This window comes from Acipenser ruthenus, chromosome 2 (genome assembly GCF_902713425.1).
Source record: "Acipenser ruthenus chromosome 2, fAciRut3.2 maternal haplotype, whole genome shotgun sequence".
In the NCBI taxonomy this organism is placed as follows: domain Eukaryota; kingdom Metazoa; phylum Chordata; class Actinopteri; order Acipenseriformes; family Acipenseridae; genus Acipenser; species Acipenser ruthenus.
In genome coordinates, this window is record NC_081190.1 from 39,695,449 (window position 1) to 39,717,940 (window position 22,492).

At 39.4% G+C, this 22,492-nt stretch overlaps 1 protein-coding gene across 1 annotated transcript in view; it reads right to left on the reverse strand.

Annotated features, from left to right (window-relative positions):
• LOC117409544 (leukemia inhibitory factor receptor-like) overlaps positions 1-22,492 on the reverse strand; it is a 77,516-nt gene that overhangs the window by 46,579 nt on the left and 8,445 nt on the right. The window contains exons 2-3 of the mRNA XM_058995800.1: positions 1,320-1,377; positions 215-475 (exon numbers count right to left, since the gene is read on the reverse strand). The gene's annotated coding sequence lies outside the window, so the exon portion shown is untranslated. The remainder of the gene's footprint in view (positions 1-214; positions 476-1,319; positions 1,378-22,492) is intronic.

The window sequence follows — 22,492 nt, forward strand, 5'->3', positions numbered from 1 at the left end:
ATTTATAACGGTTGAATACTGTGCTTTAGAATGATCCAATTTCATAATTGGCTACTAAAGTAGATGCACGTTTACTTTATTATCTGATATATCAAAAAAGTAGAAGAAAGGAGGGCTTGATATGTGATGTATGGTTTAATTAAAATTTGACATGGAGGCACCCCCCCCCCCCCCCTTTTAAGGGTACACCAGTTTTAATATGAACAGTACTTACACCCAGTCTGTATCAATTGAGAATAGCTCTCCCCCTTACTGGAGCGACATGTCAGGTTCTCTCCTTCCCTGCTGGTCAGTGTAAGGCTATCCAGAGTCAATGTGCTCACTGTGCTGTTAATCTGGGAGTACAGCTGGGGAGATACCAGACTGCCCGCGTACTCCCATGATGCAGTTTCTTCCTTACATAAGTGGCAGGTAGCAGAGAGACTCGAGCCGACACTGAGAACAGGTTTAGTGACAGACAGATAGCCACATTCACCTGCCAAAAACAAAACAAAGCAAAGCCCTTACAGATACTTTATTTTTTATATATATATATATATATATAATATATATATATATATATATATATATATATATATATATATATATATATATATATTGTGCACATTGCCATTGAAAAGATACACCAGGGGCAGAGTTTTTTTTTTCTTTCTGTCACTCAGTGCACAACAGACGTGAGGAATACAAATAAATTCAAGGACGTCTCGGATTTCAGTAATTTGTTCAAAGTCTGTGTCAGAGAGGGTTGGATAATGTGCAGAAGTGTCTGTTTTTCTTTAGTGTTTACAAACTGCTAAACATACATTATTTGAAGTGACAGTCAGGATGAGAGTATACAAACCAGCAACTTTTTTTTCTGTTTTGCTATCTTCCAGGTAATTTGATTGTTCTTCATCCAAATCGTCATGTCTACTTACTACTTTTGTGATTTTTTTGCTGGAAATTGGTCACTCCGTTTTGTAACTTTACTGTACATCTGTAACAAGATGGCCACCATTACTTTAAATTCTGTGAGGCAGCGCAGTGATTTCTAATAATGTTATGAGGCTACAACTGTCCGTATCCATACAATATACTGACAGTTGGAATCTTGCTCGACCAATCAGATTGCTTGTTTCACATTCCATTGCCAGCCCTGGATTATAAAGTATATTCAACCGCCCCCCCAGCGTGGGATGATAACCAATAAGCATCATCTTTGCTTCAGAAGCTTTTCTTTTCCATTAATGAAAGTTCTGCTATTGTATTTTCTCACAATACTAATGGCGATAACAATGTCTTCAATTCAATTTTGCACATTGAAAGAGTAGGCCCCTCACCTGCAGTAATGAGCACAATGCTCTCTGCCAGTAACTCACCCTCTTCACTCACATCCACCTGCAGTGCTAAGAGAAGGACTGTGGTCAGCAGGGTTTGCAAGTGCAGTATAGGCAGCATTGTGTGCTTTACAGTACACTGACCAAAGTAGAGAATCACCAAATCATAGCCCACCAAATCCCCCTGAGAAAAAAAAAAACAACCAGACAATGATAGGTGTTAAATTACATTGGATACATTTACTTTGGCAAAAAAAAATATATTTTTTAACTAAAATCTAATTTACGTGTCCACAGGAAAATGTTAGGATATCAGAGCCTACAGTAATTGAGCTGTATTTTATTGACCTTAAAATGTTATATTTGGATAACGATCTGTAGTGTACTGAGTAGGTTGTAAACTTTATAGATGCGTAAAATTGCTTATGTATGTAAAATGCATTTGTAAGCCACGTAACTGCAGTAACATTTTTATTAGGCAAATAACTGTAGAAACACTTAGAAAGGTTTTATATCACACATTCTTATATAAACTGTATATGTATGTTTTTGTAACATATATATGTTTTCCAAATTCTGCTTTGGCCCAACGCAAATGACTGCCTACACACAAAGACATGACGTAGTTGCATTTGCGAATTGAGAAATGTGATTGAGGAACAGTACGTTTATATAAATCAGATCCATGTGCATTTTGCCTTTATGGCTATAAACCGTACTGCACAGAGCACACCACAATAATACATTTCTAACACATGGTGTTGAGAAATAAACTGACAATAGATAGATAAAATAGTGCTTTAGCCCCAGGCAATTAGTATTTGATTAACAGAAAGAACAAATACTCTTTAAAGGATATAAGTGCCATAATAGTATTTGAATCCTAGGATAAGTCACGTAATACTTCAAACTCCTGGCAACTCTACAATGCTAAATGTCTAAAAAACATAGTGTATAGTGGGCACTCTTGTGAATACATTTAATAAAACTTAAATAATTGACTGCATTCAGTTTCCATACACAAGCTGCATTTTGATTTTACTGTTTGCAATATGAATATAGTTATTTTTGGTCCCATATGTGTGATAAAGAGATACCCTTTTTAATAATGGTTAGGAATTGTAGTAGGTAAATTCCAGTTTAATATGAAATGACTGATGACTCCACCCGACAGCAGTTCAAGAAGCTTTATTACAATGCGTGCAAGAGAATGCAGCAGCGGTTACATGAACACACTCGCTCTTGATTATTGACAAGGTAGCACAATATTTATACAGGGTTAGCATAGCAACAACAGGCAAATTAACAAGTCAGCATGATTACAGAACTTTCTAGAACTTTCTCAAAGATGAAGATTCCCTTAAGGGGTTGTTTTCAGTTAAGCAGTTTCGCCTCAAAGTAGACATAACAGCGTCCTAACTATATCCCTTTTATCAGTTGAGAAACACACTCAGAACACCACACAATTGTCCTTAACCCTTTAGATACCACATCACATATTTCTTGCCTCTTCAGAATCATGGACCTTGGTTTTAAAAAACATTACCTTTTTTATTTCATCAGAATAACAATGTTTCTGCTTTCAGACATTACAGACAAGTTAACTCCACATGCAGTGGTGTCCCATGTTCAACACTGAATGGAAGGGAAAAAAAGCCTTTGAGTCAAAGACTGCATAAAAATAAAGTCTAGAAAAAAAGGGGAAAACAGAAACAGGCGCCCCAGGGTCATAACTGTTGCTCAATCATTTTTGTTATAAATAAAAATATATTTGAATTATTATTATTATTATTATTATTATTATAATGAATATCTTGGTGATTTGGTGAGGAGAGTTTATTAAAAGGTGAAGTGCTTTGATAACTGAAAACTAGTTTTTGCATGGCAACACGTCTGAAAGCCATACGACTACGTTCACAAGACTTCAGCAGTGAAGATCTTATTTGTGACGTAACCTCACACATCATTCTAATAACAAAAAGGCCGTACTATAGTATCGATTCTAGAATACTGAAACTGAAAGTTTTGAGAAGTCTACCTCAGCAAGTTCCTTTGACCAAATATGAACTAATAAGCATAGAAGGGTGCTTCAAGTTCAGAAACATCATTATGAAATTCATTGTTTTTTTGTTTTTTTTAATTAATGTGCATTACACCTTTTAAATTATTGCCATTTACAGGTGACCCCTAAAATGAAGATGCTTTATTATTTAGTTATTTTATAGGCAATACAACTGAAATGAATATTTTGAAAAAAAAAAATACATAAAGTAAACAAAATACAAAATAAATAAGAATTGCTCGAAGTAAACATAGTGCTTCAGCAATATACTGTATGTAAGAAATAACCCACGACAGGGTGTGCGGCCCTGGGTGCGTTGTGAGGCACGAGTGTGTTATTTTGCTTATAAAATGGCTACACTTTTTTTCTTGAAAATAATTACACAAAATAGCTTTTTTAAGAATAGCTTTTTTGAGAAAAAATAGTCCCTAAAGACTGTTTGATTGTAACATATATTTTGTACTTTTTTTTATTTGCCATAAACATTACATTTAACATTGCCATTTATAATAAAATGTTCGAGATGAAATGGCATTTGGGAATTGAAAGCAGACTGATTTCCCACATCTGAGGGAGGATTCATGGAACAGTCAAACATTGCACTGGCACTCGAGAGAGGGGCTTCCCAGTACTCACTAGTCAGTTTTAAGGCGATATTTAGTTTAATAAGTAGATGCCGCTGCTGCATATACCGTATATATTACATACTGAGTGAGACTTGTGTGGTGATTTCTCAGATGGCTTTTGAATAGTGTTACTGCTACTGCTTGCCTCAGAGTTTTCTTTGTTCTGTTCTCTGACTAAATAAATACCACAGTATATTTGGCAATTTTCCTGTAATTCTTAGTGACAGAGATAAAAAAAGATTGAGTGATTTAAATGCTGTTTCAGTTGTATGTTGACATTTTTACCTACAGAAACACTGTTTAGATAATTGTTACTATTACGGCATAGGAATATTAATAGATCAGGTAAGTGAGTTGGTCTATGATGTCATAGCCATGCGGTAAGACAATTATTACCGCACGGTCATGTGATGTTGCTCAGCCAATCACATCACTTAATTTAACCAAGCAATTTTATAATATTATTTATATATAATATATATATACAGTGCCTTGCGAAAGTATTCGGCCCCCTTGAACTTTGCGACCTTTTGCCACATTTCAGGCTTCAAACATAAAGATATGAAACTGTAATTTTTTGTGAAGAATCAACAACAAGTGGGACACAATCATGAAGTGGAACGAAATTTATTGGATATGTCAAACTTTTTTAACAAATAAAAAACTGAAAAATTGGGCGTGCAAAATTATTCAGCCCCTTTACTTTCAGTGCAGCAAACTCTCTCCAGAAGTTCAGTGAGGATCTCTGAATGATCCAATGTTGACCTAAATGACTAATGATGATAAATAGAATCCACCTGTGTGTAATCAAGTCTCCGTATAAATGCACCTGCACTGTGATAGTCTCAGAGGTCAGTTTAAAGCGCAGAGAGCATCATGAAGAACAAGGAACACACCAGACAGGTCCGAGATACTGTTGTGGAGAAGTTTAAAGCCGGATTTGGATACAAAAAGATTTCCCAAGCTTTAAACATCCCAAGGAGCACTGTGCAAGCGATAATATTGAAATGGAAGGAGTATCAGACCACTGCAAATCTACCAAGACCTGGCCGTCCCTCTAAACTTTCAGCTCATACAAGGAGAAGACTGATCAGAGATGCAGCCAAGAGGCCCATGATCACTCTGGATGAACTGCAGAGATCTACAGCTGAGGTGGGAGACTCTGTCCATAGGACAACAATCAGTCGTATACTGCACAAATCTGGCCTTTATGGAAGAGTGGCAAGAAGAAAGCCATTTCTTAAAGATATCCATAAAAAGTGTTGTTTACAGTTTGCCACAAGCCACCTGGGAGACACACCAAACATGTGGAAGAAGGTGCTCTGGTCAGATGAAACCAAAATCGAACTTTTTGGCAACAATGCAAAACGTTATGTTTGGCGTAAAAGCAACACAGCTCATCACCCTGAACACACCATCCCCACTGTCAAACATGGTGGTGGCAGCATCATGGTTTGGGCCTGCTTTTCTTCAGCAGGGACAGGGAAGATGGTTAAAATTGATGGGAAGATGGATGGAGCCAAATACAGGACCATTCTGGAAGAAAACCTGATGGAGTCTGCAAAAGACCTGAGACTGGGACGGAGATTTGTCTTCCAACAAGACAATGATCCAAAACATAAAGCAAAATCTACAATGGAATGGTTCACAAATAAACATATCCAGGTGTTAGAATGGCCAAGTCAAAGTCCAGACCTGAATCCAATCGAGAATCTGTGGAAAGAACTGAAAACTGCTGTTCACAAATGCTCTCCATCCAACCTCACTGAGCTCGAGCTGTTTTGCAAGGAGGAATGGGCAAAAATTTCAGTCTCTCGATGTGCAATTTTTCAGTTTTTTATTTGTTAAAAAAGTTTGAAATATCCAATAAATTTCGTTCCACTTCATTATTGTGTCCCACTTGTTGTTGATTCTTCACAAAAAATTACAGTTTCATATCTTTATGTTTGAAGCCTGAAATGTGGCAAAAGGTAGCAAAGTTCAAGGGGGCCGAATACTTTCGCAAGGCACTGTATATATATATATATATATATATATATATATATATATATATATATATATATATATATATATATATATATACACACACACATACATACATACATACATACATATATATATATATATATATATATATATATATACACACACACACACACATTATATTATATATATATATATATATATATATATATATATACATATACATACATACTTCTAAAATCTCAGGTATCCGCAAACTCTTTAACACCTCTCCCTCCCCCACACCCCCTCCTGCTCCAACCCCTACACCCACTACATCTCCTACTAACTCGCCCTCCTTCTCCACCTTCTTGCCCCTCTCAGACTCTGACCTCTCCTCCCTGCTCCAGGGTCACAAACCCACCACGGGTGCCTTGGACCCCCTCCCCACTCACCTCTTTCAAGCTGCTGCTCCTGCTCTACTCCCCTTCATCTCCTCCCTCCTCAACACCTCTCTACTTTCTGGTATCTTTCCCTCTGCCTTCAAAAAAGCCTCTATCACTCCCCTCCTCAAAAACCTACCCTCGACCCCACCTCCCTCCAGAGCTACCGTCCTGACTCCCTCCTACCCTTCCTCTCCAAAACGCTCGAGCGGACTGTACACCGCCAGCTCTCTGCTTTCCTGTCCAACCACTCTCTGCTTGACCCTCTCCAATCTGGCTTCCGCTCTGCTCACTCCACTGAAACCGCCCTCCTGTCTGTCACCAACTCACTTAAGTGTGCCCGAGCTGCCTCTCTCTCCTCTGTCCTAATTCTCCTCGACCTCTCTGCTGCCTTTGACACTGTTGATCACTCTATTCTACTATCATCTCTCGCTGACCTGGGGATCTCTGGCACTGCTCTGGCCTGGTTCTCCTCCTACCTCTCCAAACGCACTTACCAGGTAACCTGGCGTGGAGCAACCTCCACACCTCACCCTCTCTTAACTGGATTCCCCCAAGGGTCAGTCTTGGGTCCTCTCCTGTTCTCTCTCTACACCCGCTCCCTGGGCCCCCTCATCGCATCCTATGGTTTCTCATACCATTTCTATGCTGATGATGCTCAGATTTTCCTCTCCTTCCCCACCTCTGACTCCACCATCTCCTCCCGTATCTCTACCTGTCTGTCTGCTATTTCCTCCTGGATGCACTCGCATCACCTCAAACTCAACCTCTCTAAATCTGACATCCTTTTCTTTCCCTCCTCCTCCCCCTCCTCTGATCTCTCTATCTCTGTTCCTCTGGAATCTACCACACTCTCTCCCTCTTCCTCCGCTAAGAACCTTGGAGTCACCCTGGACCCCTGCCTCTCTTATTCCCAGCACATCTCCACTCTGGCACGCACTTGCCGATTCTTCCTGAGCAACATCCGAAGAATCTGACCCTTCCTCACCAACTACGCTACCCAGCTCCTGGTCCAGGCCCTGGTACTCTCCCGCCTAGACTACTGCAACTCCCTCCTGGCTGGCCTCCCTGCGTCCGCCAACCGTCTGCTCCAGCTAATCCAGAACTCTGCTGCCCGCCTGGTGTTCTCTCTGCCTCGCTTCGCCCACTCTACTCCACTGGCTCCCGATCACCGCTCGCATCCAGTTCAAGACTCTTGTACCAGCCTACAGATGCCTTGACCAGACTGCACCCAGCTACCTCCAGACCCTCATCTCTCCCCACACCCCCACTCGACCTCTCCGCTCCACCTGCACTAGAAGACTGGCTCTACCTCCTCTACGCTCCCCTGCCTCCAGAGCCCGCTCCTTCTCCACCCTTGCTCTGCAGTGGTGGAATGACCTTCCTACAGATGCCAGGATTGCCCAGTCCCTGACCGCATTCTGGCGCCTCCTTAAGACTCACCTCTTCAAAGAGCACCTGTAGAACTCCTCTGTTTGTATCCTGGGACACTATCACCCCTCATTTAAATGTGCTTTATTTTGCTCTTATCTGCCCCCTATTTTACTGCATTTAATCCTGTACTTCAGAATACTGTAATCTGCCAAGTGTTTAACCTGTAGTATTTTGTATTTAATCATATCCTGATGTAACTATCACTATTTAATCATATCCTGATGTAACTATCACTATTATCTGCTGTATTATTGAATTGTGGTTTGTCACACTTGAACAAAAGTTATTGTATTTCTTGCTCTTATTGCATTACTTGTATTGTAACACTTGAAATGTATTTGCTTACGATTGTAAGTCGCCCTGGATAAGGGCGTCTGCTAAGAAATAAAATAATAATAAAAAATAATAATATACAGTACTGTGCAAAAGTTTTAGGCAGGTGTGAAAAAATGCTGTAAAGTAAGAATGCTTTCAAAAATAGACAATGCAAAGTGAGTGAACAGAAGAAAAATCTACATCAAATCAATATTTGGTGTGACCACCCTTTGCCTTCAAAACAGCATCAATTCTTCTAGGTACACTTGCACACAGTTTTTGAAGGAACTCGGCAGGTAAGTTAGCCCAAACATCTTGGAGAACTAACCACAGTTCTTCTGTGGATTTAGGCAGCCTCAGCTGCTTCTCTCTCTTCATGTAATCCCAGACAGACTCGATGATGTTGAGATCAGGGCTCTGTGGGGGCCATACCATCACTTCCAGGACACCTTGTTCTTCTTTACGCTGAAGATAGTTCTTAATGACTTTCGCCGTATGTTTGGGGTCGTTGTCATGCTGCAGAATAAATTTGGGGCCAATCAGATGCCTCCCTGATGGTATTGCATTATGGATAAGTATTTGCCTGTACTTCTCAGCATTGAGGAGACCATTAATTCTGTCCAAATCCCCAACTCCATTTGAAGAAATGCAGCCCCAAACTTGCAAGGAACCTCCACCATGCTTCACTGTTGCCTGCAGACACTCATTCGTGTACTGCTCTCCAGACCTTCGGCGAACAAACTGCCTTCTGCTACAGCCAAATATTTCAAATTTTGACTCATCAGTCCAGAGCACCTGCTGCCATTTTTCTGCACCCCAGTTTCTGTGTTTTCGTGCATAGTTGAGTCGTTTGACCTTGTTTCCACGTCGGAGGTATGGCTTTTTGGCCGTAAGTCTTCCATGAAGGCCACTTCTCCGGACAGTAGATGGGTGTACCAGGATCCCACTGTTTTCTGCCAATTCTGAGCTGATGGCACTGCTGGACATCTTCCGATTGCAAAGGGAAGTAAGCATGATGTGTCTTTCATCTGCTGCAGTAAGTTTCCTTGGCCGACCACTGCGTCTACGGTCCTCAACGTTGCCCGTTTCTTTGTGTTTCTTCATAAGAGCTTGGACAGCACATCTGTTAGCTGAGTTTGGCTGTTCCTCACCCAGTTTTATTCCTCCTACACAGCTATTTCTGTTTCAGTTAATGATTGTGTTTCAATCTACATATTGAATTGATGATCATTAGCACCTGTTTGGTATAATTGTTTAATCAGACACCTGACAAACCGAACACTTGTGAAAGGGTTTGGATCAATATGCTATGAGACTTGCGGTGTCATTTTAGTTAACGTAGGAAAAACCATTGCTTGAACTTGCCTTGCCCATGTGCTCCAATTTAGTCCAGTGTTCTAAGCATGTGACGATGTGCTGGGCATCATGGTAGTTGTAGTGCTCTTGGGTGATACTGAGAACGACTCTTCCCTAACTTTTTTCTTAAGCCCCTTTCACACTGGCACTCCTACACGGGTCCGGACCTGGGTCTTGGCTACCCAGGTCACAATCCCGCGTAGTGTGAAACCAGGAACCTGGGTCGTACCCGGGTTGACCCAGGTCCCAGCAACCCACCTCAGGATGTGGGTCGACGCGCTTTGAACGAGACAAAATGCAGGTGGATGTCCATAAGCAGATGAAATAACAATCAGCCATGCATGCGTGAAGTTTTCACTTCCGCAAGGAACATTTTTGTTTATTCCGTTTAGCCATATTTTTGTTGATTGAGACACACTGTGAGCCAGATTGCAGCATGGATGAAGAAATATTTGTTCTAATCAAAATTTGGGCTGACAGTTCAATCCAGAGAAGCTTGGATGGAAGCGTCCGTAACAAGCTGCTTCCGGGGCACTGATATGCGTATTGTTTACTTGTGTCTGTCACCCAGGTCAACCCTGCTTATCAAAAGCAGTGTGAAATGGCGTAGCTGACCTGCATGACACTGGTTCCTGACCTGGGTAGGTTCCGACCCGGGTAGAGCAAGCCAGTGTGAAAGGGGCTTTAGATGCACATGTGTACCCAAGTTAAATGTAGGCGCACATTTAAAAACAATAAAATAAATACACAAACAATTTTACAAAAAGTCTAATTTGATGGCTTAAATAGCAAAAAGTTAACAAATGTACATTATACAGAATAAACTCTGTGAACAAAAACAATACTAAATAACTTTCAGTTTCACACAGAAATCAAGCATTGTCGATTGTTTCGCATGTAAAAACACCCGCTTTGTTCTGCTGACAAGCTTGTTATCCCGAATAACCTGAGCTTTAAAGCCAGTTGAACAAAAACTAATGTTTTGCTTCTCACTCACTGTGAACTGATACTGTAACCAGCTGCACTTGGTAATTGCGAATGAATGAATGAATGAACGATCAGTTTCCAGTCAGAGTTCAGTCACGTGAAACGACAGTGTAGTTATCCACTAGTCTTTTTAATAGTTTTTATCCCTTCGCTAGTGGTAATACGTGTCAAATTAAATTAACTGGGTTTTAGATTGAGTTGATATTTGGGTTTTAGAATTAGTTAAGTTAGTTAGACAATTTGGTTTCAATATTAAGTGAAGCAGCCAGTTGGCAGGAAAGCTTTCATGTATCCTACATTTTATGACAACTTGAAAGGTGATTGCGCTCTATCCTGTGTTTTTAGGGAAATGACACCTTTGGCTAAACATTGTTTTCCCATAGTTTAAATGCATGGTAACATTTTGATTTCATTTTGCTGTTGGGTTGTTAATGGGGAATTTTACATACCGCTACAATACACTCTGGATTTAAAAGTATGTAATGGATTACATCCATGTGTCCACAGTCGTCTCTTTTGGCAAGTGATACTTTCAAAATCATATTGTTATGAACTGAAATACTACTACTGTACATCTAAATTGAAGCCTGCTTATTTTAAAACAAAGTCCTTTCAGCTATGTATTTTTAACAATGTATCTTTGTTATGGAAATCATGAAGATCTGGATACATCCAGTGACTGCTGTGAATAGTGCAGCTGGCAACAAGGGAAAGACCTTGTGACAACCTGGAGAGACAGCTGACAGGAGGAAAGAGACCCCATTGGGGCTGGTAAGGGTTAGCTACCCTTGTCGGCAGTATCCAGCTCTGTGTTTACAGGATGCTGGAGACACCCGCCCAAGGCTTCTAAGAAATTAAAGAGAAAAATACCCCTAGAGTCTGCGAGAGCGGGGGCGGAAGATGACTCAACGTTGGACAACACGGTTAATGACTTAGGAACGGAAACGGATATGAGTATGGAGAGTACTTCACAAAAGACTAGTTCAAGATCTGCAGTTAGCAAAGACATGGAACTCCAGGTTTTTGTCTGCGGCTGGAGCAAGGCGACAACGGTCAGGGGTTTGAAGATTCATCAAGGGAGAATGAAATGCTTGAGGGAGAAGGGACAAGGACCTCGCATTGATCAGTACTTCTTATGAAGTCAGTCAAGTCAGTCGAATGAAATCCAGCGACAGGAAGCAAACCACAGTTCGCAGGATATCAGCACCCCTGTCATAGATGTGAGGAGGACTTGCATGGACACAGTTAGTGATGAACCTAATGATCCTTGTGAACCCGGTCAGACAAACCAGCATAAGAGAGAAAAGAACCTCAACGGGCACAAGCCTGGATTTAATGGCCAAGAGCTTGTGAGAAAACTGCATGGGACACAGTAAACAGAGATCTCTGCTGTGCATTGGAAAGATTAAGTGGAACAGTTGAAAAGAAGCTGGATAAATTTGGGGACATGATCTATGCATATGGAAGTGAGAGGTTTGGAGTTGAAAAAAGGAAAGAAAAAGTACAAGCTATTCCTGGAAAGTCTAGACGGCAGCAGGAGATTGAACGTTTAGTTAGAGAAAGGAGGCAGCTGAGGAAGCAATGGAGAAGAGCAGAACAAAGCGCCTACGGAAACGCTACAAAAAGAAGGAGCGTGCGAGAGCTAACTTTTATAAAGACCCATTCAAATTTGTAAAGAAGTTATTCACCAGTGAGAAGAATGGCACACTAAAAGCATCTAAGGTTGAGCTGGAGAGATATTTGGAGGAAACACATACAGATTCAAAAAGGCAGGAGCCTATGTCAATTCCGTCAGACATCCCACCTATCAGTCCACCAGAATGCCAAATGGAGGACTGTGCACCTAAGTGGAAAGAAGTAGAGCAAGCTGTGAAAAAAGCAAGGGCTTAATCATCTCCAGAGCCTAATGGAGTTCCGTACAGAGTGTACAATAGTGCTTCAGGAGTTCTACGAATTCTGTGGAAACTGATGAAAGCGGCATGGGAAAAACAGGTTGTACCAAGAGCATGGCGCCGAGCAGGTGGAGTCTTTATACCTAAAGAAAAAGATTCTACAAGCATCAGTCAGTTTCGTCCTATTTCCCTATTAAACGTAGAAGGCAAGATTTTCTTCAGCATTATTGCTCAGAGATTGTCAACTTACCTATTAAAGAACTGCTTCATTGACACTTCAATACAAAAAGAGGGCATTCCAGGTTTCCCAGGATGCTTAGAACACATCAATGTGATCTGGCAACAAATTCAATCAGCTAAAAAGGAGAGGAAGGAGCTCCATGTGACATTCCTGGATTTGGTTAATGCATATGGTTCAGTGCCACATGAACTACTTTGGGCAGCATTTGATTTTTTCAGTGTACCGATGACAATAACAAATTTAGTGAAAGCCTACTTTGGAGATTTGCAATTTAGTTTTTCAACTTCAGAATTCAGCACTACATGGCAATGCCTAGAGCTTGGAATAATGGCAGGATGCACCATTTCTCCACTGGCTTTTACCATGGCAGTGGAAGTAATCATTAGGGCATCAAAATGGGTAGTAGGAGGAGAGCGCTTGGCTTCTGGAATGCGACTACCGCCAATTCGAGCATACATGGATGACATGACAACCATGACTACAACAGTAGCCTGCACTAATCGGTCATTGGTGATATCATGGGGCAAGTTCAGCATGGAAGAGGGGGTCTTGGTCTCAAGTCAGCTCCTCCTACATGGCACAAGGCAGCCCCAGCTCAAAGGAGGAAGCTGGTAGTCAACAAGGTGCAAAAGCAGGAGAAGAGGATGAGGTGTATAAAGGCCATTTCCCAGGTCAAGCAGGGAGAATGGATGAGATGGGAGAGTGTGGAACAACGCAAGATTGGCTGGCTAGACCTATGGTCAATGGAACAGAGCAGGATCAGTTTCCTCATCAGGTCAACATATGATGTTCTCCCATCACCACAGAACCTAAACCTCTCGGTAGGAGAGGATCCCTCATGTCCTTTGTGTTCATCACCTGCAACATTAAGGCACATTTTGACAGGATGTAAGGTGGCTCTTAGCCAAGGACGGTTTACTTGGCGCCATGACCAGGTGCTGCGATGTTTGGCCTTAGCATTGGAAGACAAGCGTAACATGACCAATAAGTTGCCACCTGTTCCATCAAAACATTACACACAAAAGACAACATTCCTCCGCCCAGGAGAGCAACCACCAAGAAAAGGTGTTAAAACCAATCCTCGCCCAGGACAGATGCTGGCAGATGTTGGTCAACGGCTTATTTTTCCACCTGAGATTGCCACCACTAACCTTCGACCAGATATTGTCTTGTGGTCTGGATCAGCATGCCTTGTTCACCTGGTAGAGTTAACAGTGCCATAGGAGGATGCTGTAGATGAGGCGTATGAGAGGAAGAAACTGCGGTATGCTCAACTAGCTACTGAAGCGGGAACAGCGAGGATGGAGAGTCCGGGTTTACCCAGTGGAAGTGGGTTGTCGAGGATTTGTGGCACACTCTACAACCCGGTTTCTCAGAGACGTCGGATTCAGTGGCCAAGAGTTGCGTTGCACAGTGAAGAACTTATCTGAAGCAGCAGAGAGGAGCAGCAACTGGCTGTGGTTGAGACGGGAAGATTCTGGCTGGGGATCTCAAGCACAATAGAAAGAAAGAAACGCTGATGTACAGGTAAGTAAGCTGGGCTGAGTTGAGTGGGGGACGGAGGGGGGTGGTGCTGGGACGCCAGAATCACCGTCGAGCCCTCTTGAGGTGTCGTGGGCTAGTCGACGAAACACTGAGGATGGAAGGTGCCCACTTGAAGACCCCAGAGATGTACCCTACTTAGCTCAATCCAGACGGATGTCATGCTGATGCGCTGGGGAGGCTGCACTGTGGTTGATCCCCGGAGCCAGCATCGCAGCCGTTGTGTGTGCTGATGCGCCAGGGATGCAAAATAAGCTGATCCCTGGAGCCAGCATTACACTTCAGCCATTAACACCAGACAGAAGGATATCTACATCATCATATGGAAGGAAACGTAAATGGATGGAGACACATATGGATCACATTAGTTTACTGTAAAGCTACGTCTTAGTTGGTGCTTATCTTGGCGAGAGCCGAGTTCAAATCAGCATGAAGTTTTAACATCGACTCTCGTGTAATGGAAATCATTTTTTGTGTTCCCTGAAAAACAGACAAGGGTTGTACTGGGCCAAAATGAAATAATCAGATATGCATTACACTCTTAACTGTCACTGAAGTCAAAATTTTATAGGGTTGGATATGCGAGTGCTGACTGTAATAGAGAATTTGTTTCTAACTTAAATTATTTTCAAATGCGGTTTACTAAAACATATATTTTAAATAATTTTTTGGGCAAAGTGTTGATTGTGAAATTGTTTCACAAATTGACGCTTTTCCAAGAGTTTAATTAAGAAACGGAGTGAGCTCAATATAACTTTAAAAGGGGGGGGAGGATGGCAACTGCTATCAAAAGATAACTGTTTCATACCACTTCTTAATATTAGGCACAATACGCATTAATGCAGACCTGTCAACTCTCCTTTATTTTCCTGGACTCTTCCGTTTCTTGGATATTTCTTTCAAGCTTCTTGGACCACAAAATATTCTCACATAATCCTACACAATGTTGGAAAAAGTCATACTTTCTGTAAATTATGCAGGACTGCATAGTGGGAGCAAGAATGATGATGTTTGTGGTAAGCACGAGAGATTACAGAAACACTAAAAAGCCAGACGCCCAGAAAACCAGCACTTCAATAACATCTTTCGTTGCCAAAAGATCAATGGAAATCAAGAAAGTTACATATGCAGGCACATTTTCATGTTGTGACTGGTTCAGCAAATCTGTAGTAGACATGTTCCCACTCACAAATGGCATGAAAAGTATTCTGCAGGAAGGTCTAAAAGTCACAAACAGTGAAAGAGTGTTTCTATTACAATTTCAATATTGCTTTAGAAATTCAGATGTGTTCATATACAGCAATAGTGTGTTCATTTAAAATAGAAGATAGTTGTGTGTCACTGACAGTTACTGTTTTTCCCCATCACATTATGTTAACTCTACTTGTACACAATCCATTCAGTATTAATTCAAGGTAAAGCTTCCCCATGTTTTGTTCATTTTTTTTTTTTTAAAGATATACAGAACTAAAAAATATAGATCTTAAACAATCAGACTATTTGTATTTTTGCAACCTTAATTGTTTTATTTTTGTTTTAGAAAACTTCCATTTGAAAATTATTTTTAAATCTAATATAAACTGTATATGTAGTCTCATCTGAAAATATGTCCTGTCAGAGAATTTTTTAAACCAGACAACAAACACTCTAATGCAGCGGTTCTCAAATGTCGTGGTACTGTGACCCCCTTACTTTTTAATTCCCTAATGGGAGGGGTGAGCTTGCGTGGATGAACAAAATGCTTTAATTTGGGACATGATAATAAGTTTACAAAAACAATCATTGCAGGGGTAAGTAGATTTTAGCTCATTCAATTATCATTTGTTGAACCGGTTAATTGATAATTATTAAATTCTTATGTGCGTCCTCCCAGAACTCCACATTTTATGAGAAAACAATTATGGATTCCTCTCTGTTGGATACGATGTTTATTTTGGACAACAAAATTAGCCTAATTGACCTCATCCTTTGTTAGTGCCAAGGACACATTTTAAATCAAATTACTCTGATTTACCAATCTTTCTTTTTTAACACTTGGTATTTTTCTTAAAATTGCCCCCACAGAATATGAAGATATGATACCCATATCAAAACCAGACAGGGTACTGTAGTCTCCGATTACACATTGGACACACAAGCTGTCTAGTAAGAGGAACATTAACTGCTTTTACTGGTCAGCAGCATTGTGAAATTGAAATATTTATACTGTTCAAATCTTATCTGCTTTGTGCGTGCCGTGTGTAAACAACTGTTGTATGCATAATTCAAACTTCAAAAGTGACTTTGCAGGATGTAATGCTAAAGCAAGACATAATGTGTGGCCGTTATCTGTTCAATGAGAGCAGTGTTGACCGTTTTAGAAAACAGCCTATATATTTTATGAAGTATTGTAATGAATTAACTAGAAGAATGAGTTCCCTTACTGTTTACAAAACACCATGTCTTGTAAGCAGCCGAGCTAACAAATATTCAGCAGAACACATACATAACACAGAAAATGTTCCCTAATTATTGAGGTTGCAGTTTATTTTAGAACTGATAAGTTATTGGAATTTCATTAGAGGTACATGAGGATGCATACTGTTCAAGGCTTGTATTTCAGTGCGATTGCAGGGATTCTGCAATTTTCAGACAGATCCCCCTTTTTAAGAGATGTGTGCATAATTCCTGCAATCTGTTAAGAACCCTCCCTCCAAATAAAAAACTAAATACAGTTCAAATTACAACTTAAATCAGAAAATGAAAGACTGTTCAGCCCGCTTGGCTATCATCATGCAATAACAGACAGCAGAGCTAACGAATCAGTACCCCACACCCAGCTGGGAAGAGAAGTATCAGAGAAGAGCCCTATACATGCCATACAAAACATGCTTGAGTCGTTACGTCAGCTTCTTTACTGAACGCCAAAAGAAGCATCTGCTAATTAACAATGTTATTATTATTATTTATTTCTTAGCAGACGCCCTTATCCAGGGCGACTTACAATTGTTACAAGATATCACATTATACATTATTTCACATTATACAGATATCACATTATTTTACATACAATTACCCATTTATACAGTTGGGTTTTTACTGGAGCAATCTAGGTAAAGTACCTTGCTCAAGGGTACAACAGCAGTGTCCCCCACTGGGGACTGAACCCACAACCCTCCGGTCAAGAGTCCAGAGCCCTAACCACTACTCCACACTGCTGCCCACACAATGTTGTTGTGTGTAATAAGTTTGACCCCATATAATTTGTTGTGCTGCTACAATAATATCCAATAATTCTCCATTTGGAATTTTTTAATCCCTTCCAACAGAGCTTTCTGCAATATCTCAGCAAAACATGACATAGCATTGTAGCACTCTATTATTTATTTCAGAATGAGAACATGTTTAAAAAGTATACTCGAAATGTCTTAAACAGACAGGCCTTCGCCTTTCTTAAAATAAAGCTGAAGTCATTTTGGTATATCTTGCATTTTGAGACATGTTAACATAAACTGGAAGTCTGTCATTTTGAGATCTGGAAATGTATTAGATGTCAAAATGTGTTTTAAGATAACTGAAATGCAACTGATATATCTCTAAATGGCTTTTGGGCTTGCCATAGTTGAAATAAGTTACAGAGCTAGAACTACTGACCAAGAAAGAACAACTACACTGCGTCTCTCAGATCTGTAATGAATGTCTGTTATAACCTACAGATTCAGCATTTTTTTTCACTCAGGGTGTCAAATATATATATATATATATATATATATATATATATATATATATATATATATATATATATATATATATATAGTCAGTGTTCTCTGTCAAAGTAGTAATCTCATGCTTCTATTAATCTGTTACCTGCTGTTACCTGCAGATAATGTTAAGTGACAGCTTTGCACTAACCATCCTTCTTTGCATTCTAATATATGGTTAATGTTTATTTGTTTGTTTGTTTTATTATTATACATTTTTTCATTTAGCAGATGGCTTTATCCAAGGCGGCTCACAGAGAAACAGGGAGAATTTTGATGAGGAAAACTAAAATAAAAAGATTTGGAAAATAATTAGGTGTCAGTTTTTCTTTTTAGTAGGTTTTAAGTCCCGCCTCAAAAATTCCCAATCCCCCCCAAAAAACTGTAACCCTGTGGGAGGACTTTCCCCCTATTCTGAACAAATGAAATGCAAGCACTGCTGTTTAGAATATGTGGAATGTTTAATAGAATTCAGATTTCATGCAATTTAAATAGATTTATATGTGTGGCAATCTTTCATCAGAAAGGCAAATTCAATATCTGTGCTACTCTGCCATTTCATATTTTTGCTTTAGCATTCTTGCCAGCTAAAAATAACATCCACTGTGTGTGGCCCTTTATATGGCAGGGTTATCAAGTTCACTAAAGAAACAACAGACCATCATACAAATAATGACTAAGTCTTGCTATCAGTTACTACAGTCATGGACAACATTACACAATACAGGAACAGACTTAAATATGATTCACACATTTAAATCATACCCCAATTCTGAGAAAATGGGCTTTTCATTTTTGGAAAATGCCTGCTCAGATTCTACCACATACTGATACATTTTGTAATGTTCCTAAAATTGTTCTCGAGACATGTACTCTATCCTGAATGAGAACCACCCCAATCCTTTCAAGAATACTGGGGACACAATTCTACTACGTTTGTACTTCTGTGTAGCCCAAAGATTCATCACTTTTGAGATATTATTCTTTTCATCAGCACAATTAGTCAACATAACCCCTAATTTTATAAACTTGTCAAAATAAGAGGCTCATCTATGGGATTCTACAAGTGGCTCTACAGTTGGGTTTAAGACGCAGGCATTGGCCTCACTATACTTATTTACACAGTGAATGATAGAAACCCCTGGCTCAGTGACTATATAAATACACATAATCCAATTCATGTTTTACAAGGTAATGACAAGATAAACTCTCTCAACAGGTCACTTATCTTTACTTAATTTGTCCTGTCCTGACCCATTGAACAAAAAAAAAAAAAAAAATCAGTACGATTCAGTTTCTTTTTTCACTAATATGCGTAATGTGTTCCTGATTTCAAAAAGTGCAGACACTAACACATCTATAAAATAGTATCTTTATAGGAACTGACCGAATTAAATCAAAATGCACTGGTTTAACAAATATCCATCAAACCAGAAGACACATGTAGTGTAATACTGCTGGAGTGCTGTAAGTGGATTCAGTTAGCTTTATTGCACTGATAAGGCTCTGTATACTGTGATAACAGACAAACAGAAGCAAAGCTGGAGACAGCATCAGGGATATCAGATCAATAACAGAACAGCAAAAAAGAAACAGCTGAGATGACACAAGTAATTATTGACACCTGTTGGGGTAATAACATAACCCGCCCCCTTAGCATTATTAACTCAATATAATACGCCAAAGCAATCCCATTATCATACAGGCCTATTTATCCTGACATCATGTCTTGAGTGAAATACTGTATACATGGTAGACAGATGACATCCATATGGTTACAAAGAAAATACTGAGTGATTGATCTAAAGAAAGGAAAACCGTGTATTGTTGATCCATGAAGCCCACACTGGATGGAGTATGCTAGGCATGGCATAACACAGTGTAGGTGAGGTTGGTTTTTTCCATTGTGGTGAAGCATGACTGCTTCACACCCTCTAATACATTTCTAATACGACTCTGGGTATAACCTTTGGTTTCAAGGAAGCACAGTTTTAAAACCAAGAGAACACTGAAAATGTCACATAAAAATAAAGGGCTGTACAAAAAAACATTCTTTCGACAGAACCATATCTGAAAAAACGAGAGAGCCAGGAGATGCTGTGAATGTAGTTGTCTTTTTCAACTGGCTTGCCAATTGTAAATATTCTAGCTCTATATATTCAGTGTCAATGTTTTGTTGTTCTGGAATAATAACAGTTACAAAAGTGAATGCCCCAACCAGCCTACCAACATATATCAAGCTACACGCCAAAATGTAGGTAAGCTAAATAGAAACCTTTCAGAATGGGTAATAGAAATTTAAGAGAACAAACATTACATCCCAATAATGAAAGTGAACCATACACAGTAGAACATTGTTTGTTGAAAACCTCAAGCACACAGCTAACAGAGAAACGCTGGCAGCTAGCATGAAAATGACATGTTCTAAAATAATTACATGTTCTAAAAACTGTTCTAAAGAAGCAAATAAACTGCAATTCATTGGAACATACTGTATGATTTCCTTATTTTTCAAAGATTTTTTTTTTTTTGTGTGTGTGTAGGAAATGATCCTACTCAGGTTTTGCGGTCTTCAAGAGAAGCTGACTAATAATTCCAGAGGCTGTTTTCACATCGATGGCCGGTAACCGGCATAATTTCCCTAGATTGTAAACCAGCATTAGATGATATGTGGACCAAATGACTTCCGTGTCAGTTTGTGCAGTGCCGCAGTCCTTCCCGTCCACGGCGAGCACAATAGAATTCTATGCCGAACCCGACCTTGTTTAAAAGCCCAACGGTTGTGTCAGAAGAGAGCAGGAGAGATTTTAATTTTGTTTTAAATATGTTTCTAAAATCAGAGGGTAGCGGTGAAACGTACCTGTTGTGTCTAATTTAAACATTGCTTACTTACTAGTGAGAGTTTTATAAGGCAATATTTAGTTTAATAAGTAAATGCTGCCGCTGTTGCATATATATATATATATATATATATATATATATATATATATATATATATATATATATATGCGCAACAGTGAGACTTGCATGGTGATTTCTCAGATGGCTTTTGAATAGTGTTACAGCTACTGCTTACCTCAGAGTTTTCTTTGTTCTGTTCTCTGACTAAATACCACAGTATATTTGCCAATTTTTCTGTAATTCTAGTGGCAGAGATGAAAAAAACACATTGTTGGGTGATTTAAATGCTGTTTCAGTTGTATGCTGACATTTTTACCTACATAAACACTGTTTAGATAATTGTTACTATTAAGGCGTAGTAATATTAACAGATCAGGTAAGTAAGTTGGTCTATGATGTTATAGCCGTGTGGTAAGACAATTCTTACCGCACAGTCATGTGATCTTGTTAAGCCCTAATTTATCCAAGCCATTTTCTAATTTAACTTATCGGGTGAGTGTTACGCCTTTTCTTGTTTGGAGTGCTCACAGAAATACAGTAAATGTTAGTATTAATGAATAAGTCATTATTTCCTTAGCTTTTCTCACCCACACATTGCTTCTGTGAATAATGGATACGTCTGTTCTTGTACTCTATCCCGAGCAGTTCTGAAGCAGTATTTTCTGGGAAAGTTGCCTATCTGCTGGCTTGTAGACTAAACCGACCAATCACAGCTCTGTATTTTTTATTTGTAACGTTGATACGAACAGAAAATGAAATAATTTCCAGGAATAATTATGAGAAGTAATATCGGCCAGTATTTTTTCAAAGGGCAAATATCAGCAGATATATCGGTCGACCTCTACATTTAACACAAGTAAATATGGAGTTGCGTATGGTTTGTTGTTGGGGATGTGTCAAAAATATTTTGCAAAAATGATTTAAAACAGTAGCATGCATTTTTGAATTCCGTGAATATCAAAACGTAGGTTTGCCCTATTAAAAAAATGCAAGCATTCTGATATTTATGGTACTTCTAGAATGTCCCTCCCTTAAATATCATTTGACAACGTTTCTAAATATAGTCTACTACTCCTAGGCAAAAGTATGGCTTTGATACATTGCATAAAGTATTGAAAATCATGTTTTATGAGTAGGATATTTAAGTCAGCAAAAAGTCTTCCTATTAGGTAAGAATATTTTTTGGATGACTTCAGTATATACTGTATTATTATTATTATTATTATTTATTTCTTAGCAGACGCCCTTATCCAGGGCGACTTACAGTCGTAAACAAAAATACATTTCAAGAATCACAGTACAAGTATTAATACAATTAAGAGCAAGATAAAATACAATCACTTCGGTTCTAGCAAGTACAAGTATATTACAAAATACGATTCAATAATGGAGCAGATAACAGTGTCAGTGATAGTTACATCAGGATATAATTAAATACAAAATACTACAGATTAAATGACACTTGACAGATTACAGTACTCTAAAGTACAGGGTTAAATGCAGTAAAATAGGGAGCAGATAAGAGCAAGTAAAGTGCATTTAAGGAAGAGTGATAAGTGTCCAGATGGAAAAGAGGAGTTTCTACAGGTGCTGTCTGAAGAGGTGAGTCTTGAGGAGGTGCCGGAAGATGGTCAGAGACTGGGCAGTCCTGACATCTGTAGGAAGGTCATTCCAA